This window comes from Desmodus rotundus, chromosome 3 (assembly GCF_022682495.2).
Source record: "Desmodus rotundus isolate HL8 chromosome 3, HLdesRot8A.1, whole genome shotgun sequence".
Classification (NCBI taxonomy): Eukaryota; Metazoa; Chordata; class Mammalia; order Chiroptera; family Phyllostomidae; genus Desmodus; species Desmodus rotundus.
In genome coordinates this window covers 125,604,515-125,630,323 of record NC_071389.1, presented here as the reverse complement: position 1 = coordinate 125,630,323, position 25,809 = coordinate 125,604,515, and positions in this window count along the sequence as shown.

The following is a 25,809-nucleotide window of genomic DNA, read 5'->3' as shown; positions in this document are numbered from 1 at the left end:
TTTTTATGGCTAAGGAAAAATGTTCAGATGGAGTAAGGCTACCTGATTGTTAAACAGATTTTATGAAATTCTGGAATTAATAACATCAAAAATATATTCCTAATTGTGTAATAAAGTTGGAAAGTGTTTTCATAGAGATTTAAAAAATATTTCTAAAAATCATACTTCATTATCTAGTCTCTGATACCATTATTTTGTATACAGAGGGGATATTTTTTAAAGAAAGACTATGCTAAGCCACATATTTTATAAATATCACCACTAATGTGAAAATTAATTTTGAATATCAGTGATAAAGAAAATAAAAACTACAAAGATATATGCTTGTTGCAACAATTGGTAGAGGTCACTGAACCTTAACATTTTGGCTTACAGCACTGAGGCAGATGTTACGTATTTTTTTCAAGTATATTTTATTGATTATTCTATTACAGTTGTCTCATTTTTTCCTCTCCTTTATCTCTGTCCACCCTCCACACCCCTCCTACCAGAATTCCCCCGCCTTTAGTTCATGTCCATGGGTCGTACATATAACTTCTTTGGCTTCTCCATTTCCTATACTATTCTTAACCTCTCCCTGTCCATTTTGTACCTACCAATTATGCTTCTTATTCCCTGTACCTTTTTCTCCACTCTCTCCTCTCCCCCTCCCCACTGATAAACATCCATGTGATCTCCATTTCTGTGATTCTGTTCCTGTTCCAGTTGTTGGCATAGTTTCTTTTCATTTTTGTTTTTTAGGTTTAGTTGTTGATAGTTGTGAGTTTGTTGTCATTTTACTGTTCATAGTTTTTGATGTTCTATTTCTTGGGTAAGTCCCTTTAACTGTTCATATAATAAGGGCTAGGTGATGATGAACTCCTTTAACTTGACCTTATCTGGGAAGAACTTTATCTGCCCTTCCATTCCAATGACAGTTTTGCTGCACAGAGTAATCTTGGATGTAGTTCCTTACCTTTCATGATTTTGAATACTTCTTTCCAGCCCCTTCTTGCCTGCAAGATTTCTTTTGAGAAATCAGCTGCTGGTCTTACGGGAACTCGTTTGTAGGTAACTGTCTGCTTTTCTCTTGCTGCTTGTAAGAGTATCTCCTTATCTTTAATCTTGGGTAATAATGATGTGCCTTGGTGTGTGCTTCCTTGGGTTCAAATTCTTTGGAATTCTCTGAGATTCCAGGACTGGTGCCAGAAGGAGAAGAGGAAGAGCAAGAAATTAAAAACTTACTTGAAAAAATAATGAAGGAAAACTTTGCCAGTCTGGTGAAGGAAATAGACTTTCAAGAAGTCCAGGAATCTCAGGGAGTGTTGTATATTTCTTAAAGAAAAATTTCCCAAATTAAAATAATTATTTATGATACATAAAAATGATGAATTGCAATTGAGATCTAGTGAATCAGAATATTCTGTAAAAAGACCAGGAAACTCATATTTTTAGTAAGTAAGCTATGAGATTCCTATGATTATGCAATTTTTGAAAAAATGTTCTTAATATATTTCATAAACTTCTAAAGGTAAAAACTAATAAAATTGGTCATATGACCTATTTTGTTCTAAATAAAGATACTATAATATTAACTTTATTTTTGCTAAGTTTTGACAAATGCATATACCTGTGTCGTCCATACATAATGCTACCCAGATGTAGAATATTTCCATGACCCCAGGGGTTTCTCTAATGCCCTTTATAATCAACTTCTGTCCTGCAGGCATGGAAACAACGGCTATTCCAAGCATTTCTGTGTTTGTTTTTTTAGCATAGATAAGAACTATTTGGTCATTAATGTCATAGAAATGAAATCAAGTCTGCTTTGTTTGAGGCTTCTTTCACTCAGCACAAGGGTTCGGAGATTAACCCGTGGTGCTGCATACACCAGTAGTTTCTTATTTCTATCGAGTGTTCCCTTTTACTAAATATCAAAATATATGTATGCATCTTCCCACTGATAGATATATGGCATGTTCCCAGTTTGGAGCTATGATGAATGAAGCTGCTATAAGCATTCCTGTACAAGTATCTTGAGGACACATGTTTTCATTTTTCTTGGGTAAATACTTAGAATTGGAATGGCAGGGTCATAGAGTACTTATAGTTTTAATTTTATAAGCAATGTTCAGACATTTTTCCCAGGCGGCCGTAACATTTCACACTGGCACCAATAATATGAGCTCCAGTTACTGTATGACCTTCCATCAACCGGTGTGTTTTCAGACTTTTATGGTTTTGATTTGCATTTCCTTGGTGAATGATTGTGAGACCATTTTCATGTGCTTACTGATCATTCAGAGACCTTTTCTAGTGAATTTTCTATTCAAGAGTGTGTCCATTTTTATTGACTTGTTTCCTTAAGTAAACTCTTGCTTACTGCACTTTGGGGCGAGGTCTCCTACCAGAAAGGAGACCTGGCCCTGAGCGAAAGCCTAGGGCTAGCCAGTAGTGTGGGGGTTATTCCCTTCATGCAGGAAAGATTTCACAACCCCAGTCCACGTAATTTTGAGAGTTCATTTATTAAAGCTAGGGACAGTGAAACAAGGAAGGGCTTAGGATAGAAGAAGCAAAAGGAGACGGCTTAGGTAGGGCTGCTTTGGTTCCTAGAAACGTTATGGGAAAGAAATGAGCCAAGGTGGGGTTGCTTTGGCTCTTTGAGAAGCCAGAGAAAAGGGGGCCTTGGGGACAGTTTTAGGGGGTTATCCCAGGACCACCTGCTGCTGTCCATTGCTCCCCTGGTTGCAAGTCTCATGGGGACCCTTAAGGTTTAGGAAAGGCATGCCTGTTGGGGAAGAAGAGAAGGAAGAGGAAGGCACTGGTGTGCTCCCAGGAGGGAGACTGAGCACTAGGTCTTTTGTTTTAAAGGTTTTATTTTTATTTATTTTTATCTTTTAGTAGGTTGATATTATAATATTTATCAAATGAATGCCATGGATTAATAGAAACAGCAAAGAACCAAAGAATTAAAATGCAAGTTATATATTGTAAAATTCCATCTATAACCTAAAGTCTCTAATGATTTCATTTACTAGCTAACTAAAAAGCCCAAGAAAGACAGGACACCCACTCTAATAAAGTACTTCAAAACAACTGGTAATTTTCTATAGGAGACCGTTCCGAGTGGCATGGACCCAGCTCCCACTCAGAAAAGCCAGTGGGGAGTGGGGTCCGGCACACAGGACCCACACCCAAAGAATAGGTTCTCCAGTGGGGAATCTGGCCTGCATTGTACCTAGGCTGCTATGAGGCTTGCTTTTGCTAAAACTCCCCCACCCTGAATTGAGGCAGCAAACGTTTACTGCATATCTTTAAAGTAACTTCCTAAAATCTATGCTAAACCTCCCAAGGACAAGTGTAACCAGTTCAACCACTTTTCCCTTTAATTTGCAAATATCCTTCCCTTTTGATGTATTTAGCAACATCCTCCTTTGTTTTCTGTAAAAGGTAACCACCTAAAGTGAACCTGTGCATAGTAAATGAGGACTGTCCTCAATGTAATGTGCCCAGAAAAGCAATAAAAGCCTGTCAAGGCAAGGGTCAGGGTGCTCTCCTCTTGAGAGAGTGGCCATGCCGTCCCTTTTCCTCCATAGGACTTGATAGTCCGTGAGAATTTGTCCATTGCAGCCACAATACACGGATCCCATAGGCCGGGATCCGCATCAATTTTCCATTATCAAAATTGTGGGTTTTGCATTCAAGAAAAAAATTCTCTTTGAATGTTCTATAACATTCATTTAAACAACATAGAAAAATACATTATAAATATGTAACAATGTCTATAAATACATTATCTTAAGTATTTCTCATAGGCAATAGCACACACACAGTTGGAAATTCTAAGATGATAAGAAATTGACAAAAAACATATCAGCTGTATAGTAACATACAAGCAACACTCCCATATCCCCATTCTAAAAAAATTATATAACACTGTCAAACGTCCTTAAAAACTGCATATTTTAATAAGAAATAAATCCAATAAAGAATGATAATACTGAGAACAAAGGCATCCAGAGATTTTAAAAGTCATGCTTATTTCAGCTGATCCAAAATTGTTTCAACTAAGTTCTCAAAAGTGTATCCACAGCCAACATCACTCGTAAGTGTCACACATCTATTTCACACATTTACTTTCTTACCTTTGATGAACATCTATGATGTCCAGACATGACACGGTAGAGATGAGACTGGATCAAATGCTGGTATTGATTTTAAACTACTACCACTCAAGTGTGTGAGTGTCACAGATTTCTGTAACCAACCAAACAGAATAAAAATCAAAATGACACAGCCTATATTGTAAATAAATAAAAACAATTGTATGCGTAACAGACAAAGGAGTGGCACAGTAAACCAAAGCTAGCTGCACAAACAAGGAACATCTATTGCATAGTAAATAAACTGAAAACGACTTCCACGCGAGACAAAGCAATGGAGGTGGTCTCCTCAAAGGTGCTTGCTGAGCTTACTTGATGACCTTTCCTGATTTTCATTCTGGAAAACATTGTTTTTTGAATGACCCAAACTTAGATTTGTTTCTACCACACCAGATCACTTGGGTTGTCCATCCCCTTTCCGGTTTTAATAACCTAAGCTCTACCCTACACAAACACACCTTTTTTTTAACTTTAAAGGAATGTAAAAAACTAGCATCGTTGTGCATATAAATACATGACTACGTATGAGTTTAAGTTTCCAGTGTCTCGTGAAGTGCAGTTAGTTATGTAGTTGAAGTGATTTGCGCACAGCACCTACATCTATCAAACACCTAAGTAATTAACTGTTCAGTACCAGCGGTGCCAAATATCAAGGGGCAGGGGGTCCTCAGCTCTTCAGCCGGTTCCTGCCTACGTACCTGCCCAAGTCAAAGGTAAGCAGTAAGCCGTTTTGAGGGTTCTCAAAGGCTGGAAGTTTAGGGGAAGATTGCAACAGAATATTCATCAGCTCTACCAGGTGTGCCTTTCAGGGTGGTGGTCTCCACTGATTGGTTAGCATCAGGGCAGGGGTCATTAGTCATTGCAGCTGGTCCAGGCTGTTGCCCATCTGGTTTTCCTGTTTTTCTGCACCTGGAGCTGAAATACAACTGAGGCCTGGATGGAATCTCGAAGAAGGTGATCTTCTGTATCTGGCTGTAAATGGCTTGGCCAGTTTATTCCATTTGCCAAGGAATTTTTCTAGCTTGTTACTATCCTGCCTCGTTAGGAAGACTATGTAATTGTGAATAATATGTATTTATGTAGGAAAAATACAGAACACCTGTTTTCTCCTTCTTCAAGCATTCAGTAAGGTTCCAAACATAGAGATGTTTTAGTACAAGGGCAACCTCTCTCAGAGCAGAATGTAAAGTAAAAACTCTGCTAAAAGAGGCTTTTTCCTGTGGCCTGCAATCCTAGTTGACTATGAGAATATACACTCTTCTTGTCCAAGTTAAGAAACTTACTCGGACAAGTAAGTTAAACTAAACTTGGTGTAAAGAAAGGTAGGAAACCAAGATACGGTAAGACACATGGTAAATCCCAGAGCTATAAAGGATAATAATAGATAAGAAAGGTCCTACCAGCAATTATTTCTAAAAATACTTTTCTGCAACTTGTCTTCTGAGTCTCCAAATACCTTTCACAGGGGGTTTACTGTAGTTCCACAGGTCATTAAATCATGCATATTATTTTTTCAGTCTTTATTTCTCTGAACTTCATTTTTGATCCTTTATATTGCTATACCTTAAAGGTCACGGATTTGTTTTTTTTCTTCTATCATTTCATCCTGTTAAATTATGTACATTGCATTTTCTACTTTTTATTATTTCTAGTAACATTTTTGCTTATGTTGAATACTGTATAATTTTTATATGGTTGGTACATAAGTTACTTTCAAATCAGCTTGACTTTTTTGAGGCTTGTGTTAAAGATTTTTAATGGAAGTCTCTTGTGACTTTTATTCTACTCTGAGTTTTTCTCTACTACCGAGGCCTGACTTTTCTGGGATATTTGTTGAATTAAAGGTGGTCAACAAAGTTTCTCCATGGGGGATTACTAAAATTTAGCATTACAAAATGAAAGTTTAAATTCTGTGTTTTCTATCAATTATGATAATTTAAATATTGAACTAATTTTTTTAAAGTTAGGTAAAATTCTGCATTATTCAACTAGAACTCATTTTTCAGTATAAATTAATTAACCTTCCTAATTTTTTTGAATATAATTAATCAACTATATTAAACTTTTCACTTCTACTTGGGTCAGTTTTGATGGTTTGCACTTCTCTAGGTAATCCTACATTTTTCTTATGAAGTTACATGCATTTTCTTTAAATGAGCTTAACTTGTTTTTCTAATATTACTTCTATATTTATTTTTCCTTAAGTTGCTGAGAGCTTACCAATTTTATTATTTATCAATATAATAATTAATAATTTTTATTTTATATGTTTGTTATTTTTGTTGGTTAAACTTAAAAGTAATTCTTCATTCTTTGCAACTTTTCTTTATTCTTTAATAAATTATAGAGAGCTATGAACTTTCCATCCTAAAGCATTTATTCCATCTAATATGTATTGATATAGAGTGTGTTCCTTTTCATTATTTTCTCAGTTGTTTGAAATTTTATTAGTTTAACTATATTCTTTGATTCTACAGTCAAATTACATTTTCTCAAATTACATTTTCTCAAGTTGTTTCTTGACGCACTTTTCAGTTACCATATATAACTTTATTCAAATATCATAAGAAGAAATAGCCTATATAGACAGTCAAATATTAACTTTATAAGTTTTCTTTGTGGCACCAAATTGTGAAGTTTTACTAAAGCTCATATAGTAGATATTTATATAATGTATGTATATTATGTACTTGAGAAAGTTAATGTTCTCATTTGCTTCTCTTTTTTCTATCCCTTCTTCTCTCTCTCCTAATTCCTCTCTCTCTCCTACCTTTCTATAATGATGTTACTTTATTTTACTGTGGAATAAACCCAGGGCATATTTGGTTTGTCTGTATCTTCTTAATAGAGACCCAGTGCTCTGCTGGGTCTCTATTCCCAATTTTCTCTAACTGATATGAATTTTCCCACATTTTTGCACATTTTGTTTTTGTGTGTATTTCTATTGTAAATTATGTTCAACCTTACTTTATCACTTGGTCTAAATATATCATTGTTTTGGAAAGAGTATTTAGTTAATTTGTTTTGTGTTGACCCTGTTTGAAATTGCATTATAGAAGAATTAACTCTATCCACATTATATATGTTAGATATGAAGTGTTGTTGGATATGACTATTTAATCTATGCCTACTTTTACATATTCATCATTTATTTTTTATCATTTGTTTTTCTCTTATTTTAAGTTACACTTTTTTAACATTCATTTCTTTTATTGGCCTTGTTAATTAAAATGTTTTACTGTGTATTAAATTTCATTGATAATTTAACTTTCTCTGCTATTTTTCACTACACTTTCCTTTCCCCATTCCAATCATTTGTCTTTTCTTTTTTCTCCTGTATACCCCTTTCCCTCTTCTACACAAGTTTTGATGATATTTTGAGAATAATTTACTTACCTCTTCTACCCATAGACCTCAGATATTGCTGAAAATTTATATTCATTTTAGATTGCCTATTCTTACACTGTTAGTATAAATTCTCTTTTAAAACATATTATTTAGCATGCTTCTGTTTTTCCTATTATTTTCCATATTTTGGGGGACACCATTTTGCTTCACATGTTATGTGATTAAAATTATTTTTCAAGTGTTTTTCTCAGATGTTGTGTGCTTGTGTGATATCTTCAAATTCTTGCATATCTACATAGTTTTTTCTTTCTTCTTGACCATAGATACATTTGTGAGATTTTGAATGATTTGGTTACAATCATTTCCTCTCAATCATCTGTGAATATCCTTGAATAACGTCAAACTTATAATGCGAGAGAAATATTGTATACGAGTTACCCACAACAGTTTGTTATGCCTGAAAGCATGTAGCTATTTTTCTCTTTAAGATTAGACTTCAGTAATTTTACCAGGATGTGCCAGGGTTCATGTTTTATTTAGCTCAGGTTTATGGTTTTCTTTTTCTTTCTCACCAATTCGTCCTGAATTCCTTGAGTGCTTTCAAACTTAGATTTAGTCTTTTCATCTCAGGAAAACTTTCATTAGTAATTTTTAACTACTGCTATTTTTTTAAGTTTTCTTTTATCTGCTCCTGGAATTTTAGAGATATTAGCTGTTCTAGACATAATTTCTCTTCTATTAATATTTTCTTCCCACTTGTTAAAAATTCCTAGGCCCTTCTTAGAGATTGCTCTAAAAAGTAAATGGAATTAGCTCAAAAGTGAAGGTGGGAGCTCACAGGTGAAAGCTGTCAGCTACGCACATCCCTCCTAGGTGGCCAGGCCAGGCCTTCCCTGGGGAGGGACCTGAGCAGCACATCTCCTGCCTGCCACAAAGGGTAAGAAAAAACATTTTAATCTTTATCCAGTTTGTTTAAAGGAGCTTAAAAGAATATATCAACAATGCAATAAGATAATACTGTTTGAATGAAGGAGGTAAAGATAAATTGTAAACTGGAGATAAGGAGACAGAAACGCAGCTAGGAGTGATACATACATTGAACATGAAAGGTCATTTTTTAAAGTCTAAGCTATCTAATACCAGGCGGAAACTAAAAATTAGATCACTTAGAAAATTCACTATATCCCTAAAGTTAAGAATTTGTAATTACATTAATGAATCCCAACTTTGCTTGATGTATGATCAGAAAAAAACTCTTCACCAGCTTATCTATGATGGTGGTAGGCTGTTTACGATAGAAAACTGGGCTTTGTAATTCCACTGAACCAATGTTAAAGCAGCCATTTTGTTTATTTTTTGCCTTTGGTACTATTTACCCTACACTCTGTGATAACCCCAAACCTAAAAGTGTGCAGAAACAAGATGCTCCACGGGAAGTGTTCATTTTCTGGCCCAGTAAACAAGAAAATAGAAAATCTAATAGTCAAAGACAGCGAGGAGATATCTATTTTTTTTCTTTTTCTTTTCTCTCTCTCCCCACTCCCCCTCCTCCGCTCTCCCCTCTCTCCTCTCCTTTTTCTCTTTCGCCTCAGCCGCAGTCACTGCTGTGTGGTGGTGGTGACAGGGAAACAGGAACGGCGGGTGGTCGGGCAGGACCTTAAATTCAGAGGAATGGGAACCTTTTCTCTGACCACAGGAGCCACAGTCCCAAGACCATGAGATGCCCCATTGCTTATCTTTGCTCTCTTTATCCGGACATCTGGCTTTAGATGTGGACACAGTCACAACAATTGTGTGAAGGAGCAGGAAAGAGAAATGAAGCCGTAGGGAAGCAGAAAGAGTTAGGGCAACTGCCGGGAAGAAGGCACTACAGAAAGAAACTTCATTTTTAAGAAATTGTTTGATTTTCTGAGCCCAGTCCAAAGCTACACTTTCATAGATCTTTCCCAATAAAGAATGCCAATAATTTTGAAAACTGAACTACAGATTTAAAAAAGTCACCATCCAGGAACAGACTCCTCACTGGGTGGTGTGTATGTGGGACAGTTCCAAGCAGCACTAAAACGTCCTTTAAAAGCTACAAAGTTACAGTTATACAAGATGAATAAGACCTAGAAATCTACCACATACCATAGTGCCTATAGTTAACATCGATACAATGTACACTTAAAATTTTGGAAAGAGGGTAGAACTTGTATTACATGTTCTTCGCATACACACACAGATAAAGGGCAGGAGGCGACAGGAAGGTGATGGATATGTACATTGCACAGATTGTGGTGACCGTTTCATAGATATTTGCTTATCTCCAAACTCATAAAGTTGTTTACATTAAATTTGTATTGCTTTTCGTGGCTTCAATAAAGTGGTAATTAAAAAAATGAGGTCCATATTGGAATTCTGCCCTCGAAGAAGATTGAAGCCAGCAAGGTGGACTGTCTACATAAAACATACAAACAAATGAAAATCAGTATTTTATGATAGGATTCAAACAAGAACAAGAGACTTATGGCATTATATTCAAAATGTCCAGGAAACAATCCAAAATTACTCAGCACAGGAAGAACCAGAAAAGTCTCAAGTTTCAAGATAAAACACTAAAATAAATAAAATAAAATCAACAGACTTTAAATCCAAAAAAATACATATGTTGGGAGTATAGATACAAAAATTAAAGTAGCTATATCAGGCATTCTCCAAAAAGTAAGGAAAGAAAAATAGACAGTTTAAAGTAATAAAATAAATTGTACAAAGATAAATCAAATGAAAATATTAGAACTGTAAGATACAATAACCACAATAAAAAATGCACTGGATGAGCTCAATAGCATAATGGACATAACTGAGGAAAATTATCACTGAAGGTGAAGGTGCAAAATGTGAACAAAAGAGAAAACTTGTTTAAAAGGATGACAAAAGTTAACAGCCTTAGAAACCAATGGGAAATTACTAAAAGATCAATATTTATAGCATAAAGCCCCTAGGATGAAAGAATATCAGGTGTGGATAAAGAAAAATAATTTTTTGAAGAAATAATGGTTGAAAGCTTCTAAAAATGGTTAAAGACATACAAATGATTTACAGTTACAGATTTAAGAAGTTGAGAAAATACCAAACTGGCAAACAACTCAAGCTAACCCATATCAGCTACATGGTAATCAAACTGGTGAAAACTAAAGTCAGTGAAAATGCCTGACAGCAGCTACAGAAAGTCCACACATCACATAAAGGAAAACAATGACTTAAATGACTAAGCATTTCTTATTAAAAACTCCCGGAAGCCTGAAGGCCAGAATGAAGTGTGGGTGTGGGGAGGGCTGTTAATTTACAGAGAGTGTAAAGACTGTTGATTCAGAGTTCAATTCCAGTGAGAATGTACTTCAGGATTAAAGGTGAAATAAAGACAATATCTCATGAAGGAAAACTAAGAGAATACATAGCTATCAGATTTTATCCTAAAGGGAATGCAAAGCGGTATTATTTAAACAGAAGAGAGTTGAGGCCAGAGGACAACAGATGTATATGAAAATGAAGGAAAAACAAAAGAAATTATTAATACCTGGGTAAATATGACAGACTATTCTTCCCATCTTATTTTTTTAAATACATTCTTGAAGGTCTAAGGAAAAGTTGTAATATTATCCATACAAATTGGAAGGAGTAAAACTATCCCTGTTTGTATACTAGAGATGTCTACCTAGAAAACTCCATGTTACCTAAAAACTTCTTCCAGAACTAATATGTGAACCTTATAAGATAACAAAGTCAACTCATAAAAATCAATGATAATGCTATATAGCAACCTATACAGATCCTTCCAACAAATGGTACCAAACACAGCATATTTCGTAGGCAAAAGAAGTACGTCAAACTGAACCTCACACCTTACTGCATTAGTACAACTGTAGTCTTTCTACAATTAACTCTAAATCAATTACAGAGCTAACCTTAAAATATAAAATTTTAACTTTAACATTTGAAAGTAAAATAATATTTTAGAAAAAAGAAAATATTTGTGACATAGGGTTATGCAAGGATTCTTACATATGACACAAAAAGGATGATTTGTAAAGAAAATAGAAACTTTAACTCTCTGAAAACATCTTTAAAAGAATAAAGCACATACTTAGAAAATATTTTCAAATCCTGTATCTGACAAAGAGCATGTATCTGAGAGTATATAAAGACCTTCCAAATCTCGATAGTAAAAAAACAACCCAATGCATAAATGGGCAAAAGCTTGAGCAGATACATCACCAAAAGAGAAAATAAGGATGGCAAATCATCACTATGCATTAGGGAATTGTACATAGAAATCATGATGATATACTAAAACATGCTTATTTAAATAGCTGAGATAAAATCAATGATAATAGAAATAACATTATTGTGCTAAGGACATAGAGCAACTAGAAGACTCCGAGATTTCTAGTGGAAATGGAAAATGGAATAGCACCTCTCCAAAAGAGCATGGCAGTTTCTTAGAAGGTTGAACACCATTTAAGTCTATGACCCAGCAACATCATTTTTTGATATTTACTCAAGGGATATAAAAAATCATATTTACACACAAACTTGTACATAAATATTAATTTCAGCTTTTTCCATAATAGCCCCACCTAAGTGAATCAATAAACAAAACTATGTTACATCTATATAGTGGAATACTACTCAGCAATAAAAAAGAAACAAACTATTGATTAATACAATAACATGAATGAATCATAACTGCATTTGATAAATAAAATAAGCATGTCTCAATGGCTATATATATCAAGCCTCAATTCAAATGACATGCTGAAAAAGACACAATGACATGGGTTGAGTGTGACCAGTGGTTGCCAGGGGTCAGAGGGGAGTGTGTGACTGCAAATGGACAAAGAGAATGTGGGAGATTTTTTTCGTGGGGTGGTAAAATTATTACATTACCTAATTATGATAGTGCTTTGCACAAATCTACACATGTGTTAAATCTGATAGAACTGTACACCGAAAGAAAATCAATTTACTATATTTAAAATATAAAAGTGTTAATGGGTTCCATAAGAGTCTGGGAGAAGACCCTCCTCAAGTCAGTACAGAAACTGAAGTAGCTGTGACTTTGCTCAGTTTCTTACAGTTAAACTACTCACAGCTTGTGGACTGAGCTGTCCAAGATCAAAATCCAGTGTATAAGGCTTTGATTAATCATCCCACCCTATTCACCTCCCACTTTCCACTCACCTCTTTCTCTCCTCAGTCCCTCTGCAAATCCTCCTTTCTCTTTTTCCAATGCCTTTATCTCTCTTCCTCTCTTTTTTATTATAACTGGTGCTTACTGTGTGTTGCAGGGGAGATTTATTTAGAGAAAGACAAAAGTAGTATGTTAGTCTAAATTGTTTTATTAAATATTCCCAATTTGATAGATATTGACAAGATGTAGAAACTGGTGTTGTAAGTTAATAGGGTCTGGAACCGAGATTTTAACTCAGATATCCGCTAGCTATAAAAGAAAAGCAATTTAACTGTACCATATTATGAAATCGATTGATTTTCTCAATACATGTTGGGCTTTGTGATTCCTAATTAAAATATAATAAACATTATTTAATTTATACTTCACAATAGCTTCTAATTCTCATTTAATTAACATCCTTTTCTTCATCAATGTTTAAATTTTATTAAATGCCTTCTAGAATGAAAGAAGTGTGAATAGTGCCTCTAGATTTTTTGTTAACATTATAATAGAATTAAATCTAAGTTTAATTTAGAAATAGCTTAAAATTTTCACTTCACCTCAGAGGGAGATCTTTTCCAGCAACCTGAGTTCTTAGACACATTTTTGCTTACACAGAAACCCTGCCAACTGTTACTGTCACAATGTTCATAAAACCATAATTACATACAACTGTGAGCAGCAGTGTATGCTTAATGTAGCAAACACTTGTGGTTTTAATTGAAATTAACATCTGTTTTTGCTCTTGTTTTAGCACTGAAGAAACTAAAGTTGATTGACTAAAAAAAGATACATCAACAAATGATAGTTAATTAGATGTTATCATTCATATGTAATAAATCCTCCTTATTCAAAGGATCCAATTATAATACTGCTTTCAATTTATATTTATTAATATCACTACTTTTAAATTTATGGTTATAATTTTGTTTAACATGTTAGCTCTTTCAAAATTTTATTAATAATGTTTCTCTACTTGCTGTTATGCTAAATAAAATGTTTAGTAAATGAAACAGTAAACAGTGGGTGGTGAGATATCTTCCTGTAATATTTGTTTGGTATTTTAAGTATTATTTGCATTAAAAGTGGTTGTTAAATCTACTTCAGAGTTTTGCTTTGCCCAAACATTTTAAACTTTTCTTAACTGATACCAATATATTCATTTTTACCTTAACATACACACAAATAGGTACAGAAACAATTATAGTAGGTGTTTCTACATGAGTTAGTATATATACACATATCGCTGTCTCTGTTCATTTAGAGAGCTCAGAAGCAACTCAGGAGCAACAAGCACATTAAATGGCTTTAAAGGTTTCTGATACGTCACATGACATAATTTTATGCACTGTTGTAATAAATGTTACTTTTCATATTTTTAAAAAGGAAAATGCTTAGATATATTTGTTTTTAAGAAACCCAATATCCAATTTAAGACTCCAAATTCTATAATACTGCAGAAAGAACACATCAAATTTAATGAATAAAAGAAAATTTGGTTAAGCAAAAGTTAACAAAGTACTTACTAAAAGTCTTATTTGATTCTAAATTTGAAAATTTGGTATGGAATAGCGTCTCCATGAATGCAAAACACATTTTTCCTTATATTTAGCAATGTAGAATCTTAAATTTATGTGAAACTGGAAATAACAGCTTGGCTCACCATACAGTCTAAATATCCAAAATTATTGCCAACCTGACAGATTGATGTAATATATTCTGAATAAGCTGATACAATAAAAAAGTGAACACCGGTTATAGGAACACAATAAAATCATAGGGGAGGTAGAAGAAGAAGTAACATAATATTACAAATTTCACTTTTGTATCACTTCCAATAGTTTATTATTCAGGCAAATCATAATCCCAGAAAGATTATACCCTCACTGTGGCTAATTCAAAGTCCAAGGGAAATACTGGAGTCTTTCGTGGACTAGGTTACATAGCTAAAAAGAGGCCTCGTCACTAAACAAATCTCTTTAAATCTGGAGGCAGACTTAACTCCTTCAGTTGCCCATTGTGAAACTTTTATTATTATAATTTTCTATTTTTTCTATCTGCTGCCATGCCCACTTGTTCAATTGTTCACTGGCCATCGAGTTTCAATAAACCCAGACCATGAAAAGTTATCCTGAATCATTTCTTTGGCATTGTAGTAACATTTTTTCACAATCCTTTTTGACACTATAGCTTCTGTCTCAGATATATTTTTTTAATTTTCATTGGAACTTTCTGTCACTGCTAAACTTTATTCCGTTTATTCTTTTTCCAATTGCCACAAAAATGGGTGTAAGAACTTCTCAATATACATACTTGTATCCTGACAGCTCTTTCCACACTGTTTATGGCGTCTAAAACAAGGGGTGTCGGAATTGTGGACATCCCTTTCTGCACTTTGATTTTCCATTGATGGATTCATGCCAAATAACTTATGTCTCCACTGGACATTTGCTTTAATTTACAGCCTGATCTATGGAGACCTACAGTCACTCCAATGTTAATTAAAAATACTATCTTCTAATACTTCCCTTTCAATACTAGGATATTATGTGTTTTCCCGGTATTCTATAGAACAACTTTCAGGCACATGAGAAATTATCTCTTCATAAATTGAGTTCATAGATTTAAAATCCCAAATGTGTATGCAGATTACCTGAGGCTATTTTATCAATATCCCTCTATGCCTTGGTGGATAGCAGTTTTGGAACATGGGTCATATCAGTTTGATTTCACCCAAGGACCTAAAGACCAATTTAAATGGAGTAGATGTCCTAACCACTTAACTGTATACTCCAGACATAAGCCTGGTCAAGGGGTGGCATACGGTTGAACAGAAATGACAGCCCATAGACATGTTACTGGTATTGATAAGTGTTAAAGACAGTGATCTTTCTGAAAAATGTGTGTGTTGATGCGGATGGTATGTTTTCTTATAAGATATTTGCTACTATAAAAAAATTTTAAAGTTTTTTTAAAATTTGTCTAAAGATCTCTCCTGTATAAATTTTAATTTGCCTTATTTTAAATAGAATTGTTTAGTAATATGACTTTCTAAACTATTAATTGATAAATATTTTACCAGAAACCGAATAAAATTTTGTAATATAAATAGAAAAGCACAGGGCATGAGACTTTACATGAGAAAACACATTTTCCTGTTAGTTTTCAATTACCATGAAATTCAATTTTGAATTTGAAACCAGTTTTGCACTGAAGGGTACTCAGTTTTCACAGCAATCATTTGTTTTTAGACTTTCTGTTTTGCCATTTACTCACTCAAAATACAATTTTTACGATATTCTAAGTAACACAAATCAACAACTCTGCAACATGTTGTTGTCTGTGGTTTCTGAGGGAAATTAATAACATCTGTAATTGGAAATTTTGTTGAAACCAAATCTCCAACGAATGGCACCACAAAGGATATTATTGACTCAGAAAATTATTGTCTACATAAAAATAAAGATCCATGTTTAAGGCCATTATTATTTCCTTGCCTCAAGTTAATTTCCTCCACACCACCTTTTCCACTGGTGACAGCCATGGGAGTTTTGCCTACCCACAGCATATTACCGGGCAGATGCCACAAATTGCCCAAAACGCACTGGTATTGGAAAAACCCTGAAGATAACTCTGTTTTCGTTCCAAGTTGAAAATATTTTTTTCAGGATGATAAACAGATAAGACAGTTAGTCCCAGTCCCTTTCTGGTACTCTTAAATATTTTACTGTGAATATCTGTAGTAATATTTGTCCTGTTTAGCACTTAGGTCTTATTTGCATGTCCAATAAATCTTGTGAAGAAAATATTTTTAATATAGTAATTATGTAAAAAACCATCAATAATATTAGAGAAGTCACATTGAAATCATGCTGAGTCCGCTGACAAACCAAATTTCCTAGCTTACAGACCACGAGCCAGACTATCTCTGGGCTCTTGCAAGTTCACGAAGGAGCATGCAGTCTTGTCAGATATGGATAGTGTTGGTATTCTAACTACTAAAATCCACATTCTGGGGGAAAGAACCTAAAGCTTTTAGAAATTAAGCAACATTCTTAGCAGTAAACAACTCAGGGAAGAACCAAAATTCTAGATCTGGTCTACCTGAATGTAAGGTCTATAATTTTTCCAATTATTTGTTCTTGCTCCTCTCTGCTGTTTTCTTTGATATCCTACAGATGAATAATCCTTATTCCTTGAAGTTATGTGTGGTGTCCTGGAGGACGTAGTGAGGCAGCAGAAGGTGTGTGTGTGTTGTGTGACTTTGAGTCGGTGGATGAGTGATGTCCACAGTATCCTGTCCTCAGCAGCCTGCTCAGCTCTTGTGGAGTCACGACTAAGCCTTCTTTTACGGAGTCAGTTCATCTTCTAGTGGTCTTACTCTTTGCCTGCTGCCTTCTACTGTCTCAGCATTATTATCTTTTCCTAAGAACACTATACTCCTGATGTGTCAGAAGTAGTATATATAATTCCTCCAGCGATGTTTCAGGCTTAATTTGTTCTTGGACCCACTTGTTCATCTTTCTGGTGGTTCAGGGTGAGGTGCAGGGTAAGTGCCGATCCAGTAGGAAGAGATTGGTATAAAAATCAGGCAGAAGGCTTTGTAATAATTGGGCTAAATACAAGCACAAATACTTTAAAGAAATGTTATAAATATGACAGAAGAGATCTAAGTGATTTACATATGAAATATACAAGACATAATTCTTATAAAGTGTGAAAAAGAGGGAGTTTCCTTCACTCTCTGACTTTTGAAGTTTTAAAAAATATGATTTAGGAAAATTAAATTTATCTTTTAGAAGCTTGACACTTGGATACCATGAAACTGAGCCACCTGCTACTGAGCACTTGAGATGAAACATAGAGTTCAGACCCCTAGAGAGAAGCAGAAATATAACAACGGAGAGTTCTGACCCATAATAAATAGAAACTTGAATTTCTGATGACTTTTAAATTCCTAGTTGTACTTCACAAGAAGCCTGGATGTATTTTGTTCTGTGCATGGGTTTCTGTGAGACTACAGTGTGTACCCATGTAAAACCCAGTTGCCTGAGCTGGTTTAAATCTTTTTTCCTTATAGGAAAAGGAAAGAAAGAAAAAAAAAAAGGAAAGAAAGAAGAAAAGAAAGAAAGAAAGAAAGAAAGAGAGAGAGAGAGAGAAAGGAGGGATGGAGGGAGGGAGGGAAGAAGGAGGGAAGGAGGAAAGAAAGTGAAAGAAACAAAGAGAAAAATACAAAACCAAAAATCTCTTTAATGGAGAAAGAAAATAAACTGTTAGGGAAGGTCTCTACTAATGGTGATGGGATCATAAAGGTGAAATAGACATGAGGAACGAGAAGCCAGAAAGAGAAGCTGTAAAGAGGGTGATGTAGGCATAGACATATACGTAACTGCTTTCCAGAAATGCACTGAGATGATCCCAACTGAATAATGAAATATGTCATATATGCATATGACAGAAACCTTAAGGAAATTTGTCTATAATCAAGTTCAAATTGAACCAAATTGAAGGAAAGGCTGGTCCCAAATTATAGTGTGATTAAAAAGCACCTCTATATTCACTTTAGCATTATTTACAATAACCAATATATGGAAGCAACCTAAGTGCCCACCAATAAACAATTAGATAAAGAAGATGTGGTACATATAGACAATGGAGAATATTGCTCAGCCATAAAAAAATTATACCTTACCTTTTGTGACAATATGGACGGACCTAGAGGGTATTATGCTAAGTGAAATAAGTCAGACAGAGAAAGACAAATATTATAGGATTTCACTTGCATGCAGAATGTAAAGAACAAAATAAATGAACAAACAAAACAGAAACAATATCATAGATACAGAAAACATACTGATGGTTACCAGATGCAGGGAAGTCGGGGGCTTAGGTGAAGAGGTGAGAGGATTAAGAAGTACATATTGGTAGTTACAAAATAGTTACAGGGATATAAGGTGCAGCATAGGCAATAGAGCCAGGTGAGTCCCAGTTTATCAGGAGATCGCTACATAACTTACACAAATGTCTAACCACTAATCTGTATACCTGAAACCACTATAAAATAATGCTGAATAGCAACTGTAATTGAAAAACACAAAAACACAAAATAATTTTATTTTGCCAAGGATAATTTTGTTTATAGTACAATGATTTATGTGTAACAATTTTTTAAATGACTTATATATGCATGTTTTATTTTTTATTGTTGTTCAAGTACAGTTGTCTCCATTTTCCCCCCACCTCTCCCCACCACCCCAGGCATCCCCTCTCCCCACCCCTGATCCTACCCCTCTTTGGTTTATTAGCCTTACAGTTTATTTTTTCATTTTATTAGAAAAATTAAAAGTTAAAAAATAAGGCTACTTGTTCAAAAAAGAAATAAAACTTATAAATTAATAAGTACATAAAGCTATGTGAAATACAATGAAAAACCTAGTAGAAAAATTAATGTACATTAAAAATAAATAGCAAAATTGGCTTTTTATTTATTAGAAAAATTGATCACAGTCAGAAAATGATTGAGAAACATTGTTGAGTAAAATGGCTCCAGAACTGCCTGATTTTTTGTCAGGAAGTGCTTTCAAACTTTCAAGGAATAAATAATTTTGCAGTTATGTACTAGCCTAGAGAGAATAATCTGTCTACTTACCAAATATAGTGTATGTGTATATATGCTAAATGTATATGTCTATATGAAGGTCTTTACCTTACTAAAATACAAATATTTTTTTGAAATGTAATAAGTATATCAACCTAATTCAGATCAGTATTTTGGACAAAAGCCTTAATTGTGTTAAAGAGGAAATTCGGTGTTAATTCAGCTATTGACAAAGGCATACAGTATATTATGTTATTGCTCATTTTGAAATAGGAGGTAAGAATTCTATAATAAAAAATCTTTTGATGTTTTTAGCATTAACATTTTTAACATATTCATCCAATAATACGTGGCTCTTACATCAGATATCCCCTGGCCAAATATCCTCTAGTCCTTCATGTGCAAACTCTGACTGAGCTAACATATATTTTTTTTCAGAACACTTGAGAACACCCATGGAAAGATTAAGTGGAGGGTCTAAACAATTATGAGGGAGGCCAGTGGGAAGAAGAAAAGGAAAATAAATTAGCTTGTTCTATTGTACACAAGTACTGTGATGGTGGTTACTTTATCTTTAATCCTAACCCAATGCAGTTATTATTCTCATTTGACACATTAGGAAATAGAATGAGTTGGCATTTCTGACTCATCCCACGAGCACTTCTGTCATATAATAGAGCATGAAAGTACTTTTAATATTAAAACAGTGATTCAAATTCAAAGGAAAACCTCAATTACATTAATAAAGGGCATTAGAGGATAGTGATTAAGAACACAGACTCTGAAACTATGTGGCCTGAGTCCAAATTCAAATCTGAAATTTATTAAATTTGTGACCTTGGGCAAGTTTTGTAAACTAACTGTGTTATAGTCACTTCATTTTTAACAAACAAATGGTAAGAAATTGTGCCTCCTAATGTATTTGAATGACTAGCTCAGATAATATATATAAAACACCTAAGATAATTCTTGGTACATAGTAAGAGCTCCACAGACTTGGTAATAATATTTTTGCATTAAACTAAACTTGGGAAAACATGAGGAGAATTTTCTGTCCTATAAACTAGAGTATATTTCCTATTCTCTATTGTGTATCTACTACCAACAAGACACTGCAAATTCCTGGAGATTCTTTTTTTCTTAATCATTCACAGATTTTTTAAAAGATTTTATTCATTTACTTTTAGAGAGAGGGGAAGAGAGGGAGAAAGACAGGGAGAGAAACATCAGTGTGTGGTTGCCTCTTGTGCACCCCTCACCAGGGACCTGGCCTGCAACCCAGGCCTGTGCCCTGACTGGGAATCGAACCAGCAACCCTTTGCTTCGCAGTCCGGCACTCAATCCGCTGAGCCCACCAGCCATGGCAGAATATTTTAACTATCTCAAATAAAGTAAGATTTCCTGAAACTATCTTTTTGACTATTAATATCCTCTAATTTAAAGTAATTACCCTGTGTGATGGATAATTTTATGTGTCACTTCACGTGTCTGGGCTGTGGTGCCAATGTACTTGTTTCTGATAGTGTATTTTTGGAGATTTACATTTAATTTTGTGGATTTAGAATAAAGCAAATTGCCCTCCTTAATGCATGTGAGTGGGCCTTATCCAATCAATTCGAAGGCCTGAATAGAATGAAAGGCTTGCCATCCCCTGAGTAAAAGGAAATTCTCCTGCAGAGTAGAGTGTCTCCAGACTTCATCAGCAACACTGATTCTTCCCGAATTCTACAGCAGTGGGCCTTTGAGGTTGAACTGGAACTTGGCCCTTCCCTGTGATTTCTACCTGCTGGCCAATCCTGAGGATTTTGGACTTCTCAGCCTCTATGACTGCATGAGCTAATTCCTTTAAAAAAACAAAACAAAACAAAACAAAACCCGCCTCTCTTTCTTTGTTTATCCTGTGCTCTTTTTGGTAATTTGGAGTCCCTCCTTTTAGCAAAAGCAAGTACAAAAGTGCTAGCTGCTCTTTCCTGCCAACATGGATGGGCTCATAATATTTTTTCTCTTTTTTACAGAATTTATTGAGGTGACATTGATTAATAAAATTATATAGGTTCAGGTGTACAATTCTATAACACATTATCTGTATATTGTACTGTGTGTTCATCACCCCAAGTCAAATCTCCTTCCAACACCATTTCTTCTCCCTTTACCCTCTCTTACCTCCCCCCACCCCCCTTTGCTTTGTAATCACTGTATTGCTCTGTGTCTGGGTGGTGGTGGTTGTTTTTTCTTAATCCTTACACTTTTTTTAATTGAGCCCCACAACCCCCGCCCCTCGGACATCTGTAAGTCTGTAAAAATTCACAAAATAAAAGACACGTTACTCTGCAGCAACACATCGTGCCCTGAGCTTGGGGGGTGAAAAAGACACATATATTTATGTATACATTTTTATTCTTTTCAAAACAAACTAGCACATCTCTAAGTAATGGGTTTTTTTTTCATTCTGAGAAATTTTCTAATTAAATAGAGTTAGCAGTTCAAGTGCTCTTTTAAAGTATTTTGAATGTTACTTATTTGAAAGTAACATTGGCATGAAATGACTCTGAAGAAAGGTGACTAATATAGACAGGCAGACAGGACCCACCACATCATTGCCTATCCATACAGCCACCTCCATTAGCTCTTTGGGCAACTTCCTTCTTGCCTATAAAATACCCAGAAAACATACATACTAAGTTATAAAGTTTTATAGCTGTGTTCTTTTGATTTAACTGCAAGGAATATCTAGAAACAATTCTGGAAACTATCATCATAGTATCAGAAAAAAATAAAACATTTTGTTGGGAAAAAAAGAAAACTAACGCCATAAAGCCACAATCAACAAAACATGGCAGGTCATTATAGTGTAATGTTAAGAGCATGTGACTTGGGGACAGATAATACAACTCTACATCTCATTTAACCTTTTTTTTTCATTACTAAGCTTGATATTTTGAATTAATTGTAGAATAACATGTATCTTTATGAAACAATATAGACAGATTACGTATGCCCAGTTACCTGCAATGGTGACATCTTTCTTGCAAAACCACAGTACAATATCACATCCAGGATACTGACCTTGATAACTGTCAATTCACAGAATATTCTCCTCACAAGGAACACTCATGCTGCCCCTTCATAGCCACTTCCATTCCCTTCCACATCTCCACCTTTTCCTTCGTCATCCCTAACACCTAGCAACCACTGGCAACCACCAACCTGTACTTCACTTCTATAATGTTGTTACATCAAGATTATTATATCTATGGAGTAATACTGTATGTAACTTGTGGAATTGGCTTTCTTCATTCAGCATAATTACCTGGAGAGTCATTCAGGACACTGTGTGTATAATAGAAATTAAATATAATAGATTATTGATCAGTAGTATTCCATTAGATGGCTGTACCACAATTTATTTAATCAGTCACCAATTTAAAAACATCTGGGGTATTTTCAGTTTGTGGTTATTATGAATAAAGCTGCTATAAGTATTGTGCATAGATTTTGTATAAACATAAGATTTTATTTCTTTGGGAAAATGCCCAGAAGTGCAATTTCTCAGTTGTATAGTGGTTTTTCTTTTTTTTTTTTTTTAAGCAACTGACAATTTGTTGTTTAGAGTTGTCATTTTGCATTCTCACTGACAATGCATAAGTGATCCAGTTTCTCCACATCTCGCCAACATTTGGTGTTGTCACTACCTTTCCTCTTCTGATAGGTGTTACCTCATTATGTTTTTAATTTGCATTTCACAAAGGCAACTAATGGTGATCAACTTTTCATGTGCTTACTTGCCATTGCATACCTTCTTCAGTAAAATATGTGTGCCCATTTTCTAGTGTCATTGTTTCTTTTCCTATAGAGTTTAGAGTTCCTCACACATTCTCAGTACTAGGCCTTTGTCAGGTACATGCAATTTGCAAATAGTCTATCCCACTGTGTAGCTGGTCTTTTTATCCTTTCAACAAAATATTTACCAAAACAAAAAATTTAATTTGATAAACTCTAATTATTAATTTTTATGGATTATTCTTTTGATATCAAATCTAAGAAATTTTGTCGATTCCTAGATCTCAAAGATTTTCTCCTATTTTTTACTTTAAAAAGTTGTATGGTTTTATGGGTCCATGATCCATTTTTGAGTCCTGAGTGTGCCATCAGAGCTTTGAAGGGGCGACATTCTAGGCTAACCACTAGAGCTTTGCTGGCGCGTATGTGGATGGGGCCACGTTTTTGTTTTTTCCCTGTGGTGCCTGAATGAAGCACAGCTATTATTGCCTATACGTTTCCTGACCTTTTGGTTAAAGATAGCCAAATTACGGGGAAGCTTGTTATCCTTTCCAGATTGCTGTCTTCTTCAGCTCCACATTTGGGATATATGAAACAAAAGGAAAACCTGGGGAACTCAGCACCGTGTCGTTCAGCAGATCCCAAAGTCCCTAGTGAAGTCATCACTTAAACCGAATTTGCATTGTTTCTTCATCTATAAAAGAATATGCAAATACAACCTTACATATAAGTCCATTGTGAATATTAAGCAAGTTAATATATGTAAACCATCAATAAAAGTGTGTTGTTTCTATTTTATGTCTGACTGAATTCCATGTAACCAAATACAATTCCATATTCTAGCTCTACATATTATTTAATTCACACACACAAATGCACACATGAATGCATATTGAACTTTGATAGTTTCAAATTAATATTGGAAGTTGTCCTGGAAATCACCATTCTTTAAATATACATATTACATATTGGACTATAAGTTCTGCAGATAAAGGAAGCCATTGAATTCCCCTGGGCCTATTGTATAGGAAGTAATGAAAATACGTATGTCTTAGATGAATGACTAGATAGATGTTTCGGAGTTTAGCTTAGGCCCTTAGTGAAAATTTCCTATTTTTTAAAATGATATTCTAAAAGGAACTAAAGCTTTCTTTCTTTTCTTCATTTTTCATTTCTTTTTTCTTTTATTTCCTTCTTTGTTCTTTTATTTCCTTCCTCTTCTGAACACTGTAGCCCCAAAGGGCTGAGCACTGTATGCATCTGGGTTAGGAGAATAACAGGAGTCCAGAGTGCTACTTCAGAGACAGCATCGAACGAGGAAGAATCCAATCTGGGGGGCAGCCAAGTCAGAGCTCAAGCAAGGTGAGAAAGCTGTCTCATGGAGGCTTGTTGTGACATGGGTTTCGGATTTGCAGTGGCCCACAGTGATGGATAGCAGGCTGTTCACTCAGCACGGGGTAGAGGATGGAGAGCAGGGTTAAGGACGGCACTCACCTATGAGGTGGCAGCCTGGTGCAGGGTGTCAGAACCAAACAAAAAAACGACAACTGTGTAGTAAGACAGGGATGACATTTTGGTTATGTATAGGAGGACCACTGAAATAAATAAAGGCATTGTATATAATGGTTGCGTTTCTTGGTGTCTGAGAAGGGAATCACAAATTAGAGAGAGAGAGAGACAGTAAGCCCTGGGATTTTGGGTTGAAATTCGTAGTATCAGTGTAAACTCTTGGTTTTCAATAAAAATGTAAATTGGTAGAACGATAAATATGGAAGTATATATTTATTCATCAGCTTAGGCCACTGAGATCACTGAAGATTAATGAGCACATCTCAGAAGATAGCTTTATACATCCACCTCTACCAAAAAAATAAACAAATGAACAAAAAAGCACCCATCTTAGGACTCACTTTGGAGAAATAATTGTTGACAAGGCTGGGTCAGAGAAGTTACAAAGGAGCCTAGCACATTGCACTTTGTTATAAAGAATAATTCATCCCTGTCAAAAGGCCTAGAAATAACTTGAAGATTCTCCCACTGACCAAAACAGACAATCTCAGCATAAAAATGCATAATTATAGTAAAATTATAAAGTGTAGAATAAAATGAGGGTTTGCGAATTTGTACTGGCACTAATTAATTTATTCAGGTTATAACGAAGACTAAGATATTTTTGTAAACTCAAATTACCCCCTGAAAATACATGGCATCCTCTGAACTGGCACACCTGACAACATGTCCCATCTCTAGCAATGTTAACACTCACCACTGATTACACACGGGACCTTCCAGGCTTCTGCTCGGCAAACATGTTCCTTTTTTCCTTTTTGTAGTTAGTACTTTGTCAAAGGTACTTGGAGGAAACTAAATAACTTAGGATCAAAGTGTACAGGGTTTATACTGCTATCAATATATCACCTTCCTTTGTGTTGTACATTATTCTTCTGTGGATTTATAGGATGCACACTTAAAACTACCCTGTGCTTTGTGCACCTAAGGTTTAGTCTCAGATGTTTTGATGTAAAATATGTAATATTGAAATATAAATATTAATAATGTAATTTATTTCTTAACCATCATTTGGAAACAGAAACTATAAGGATAAGTTTTACTAATAAACAATATTTTTCTTGGATTTATGTCTTTTCTATGGACAAGGGTAAGTTTTATTTATAAGCAATATTTTTCCTGATTTATATCTTTTCTATAGAGTACACAAGTCAATT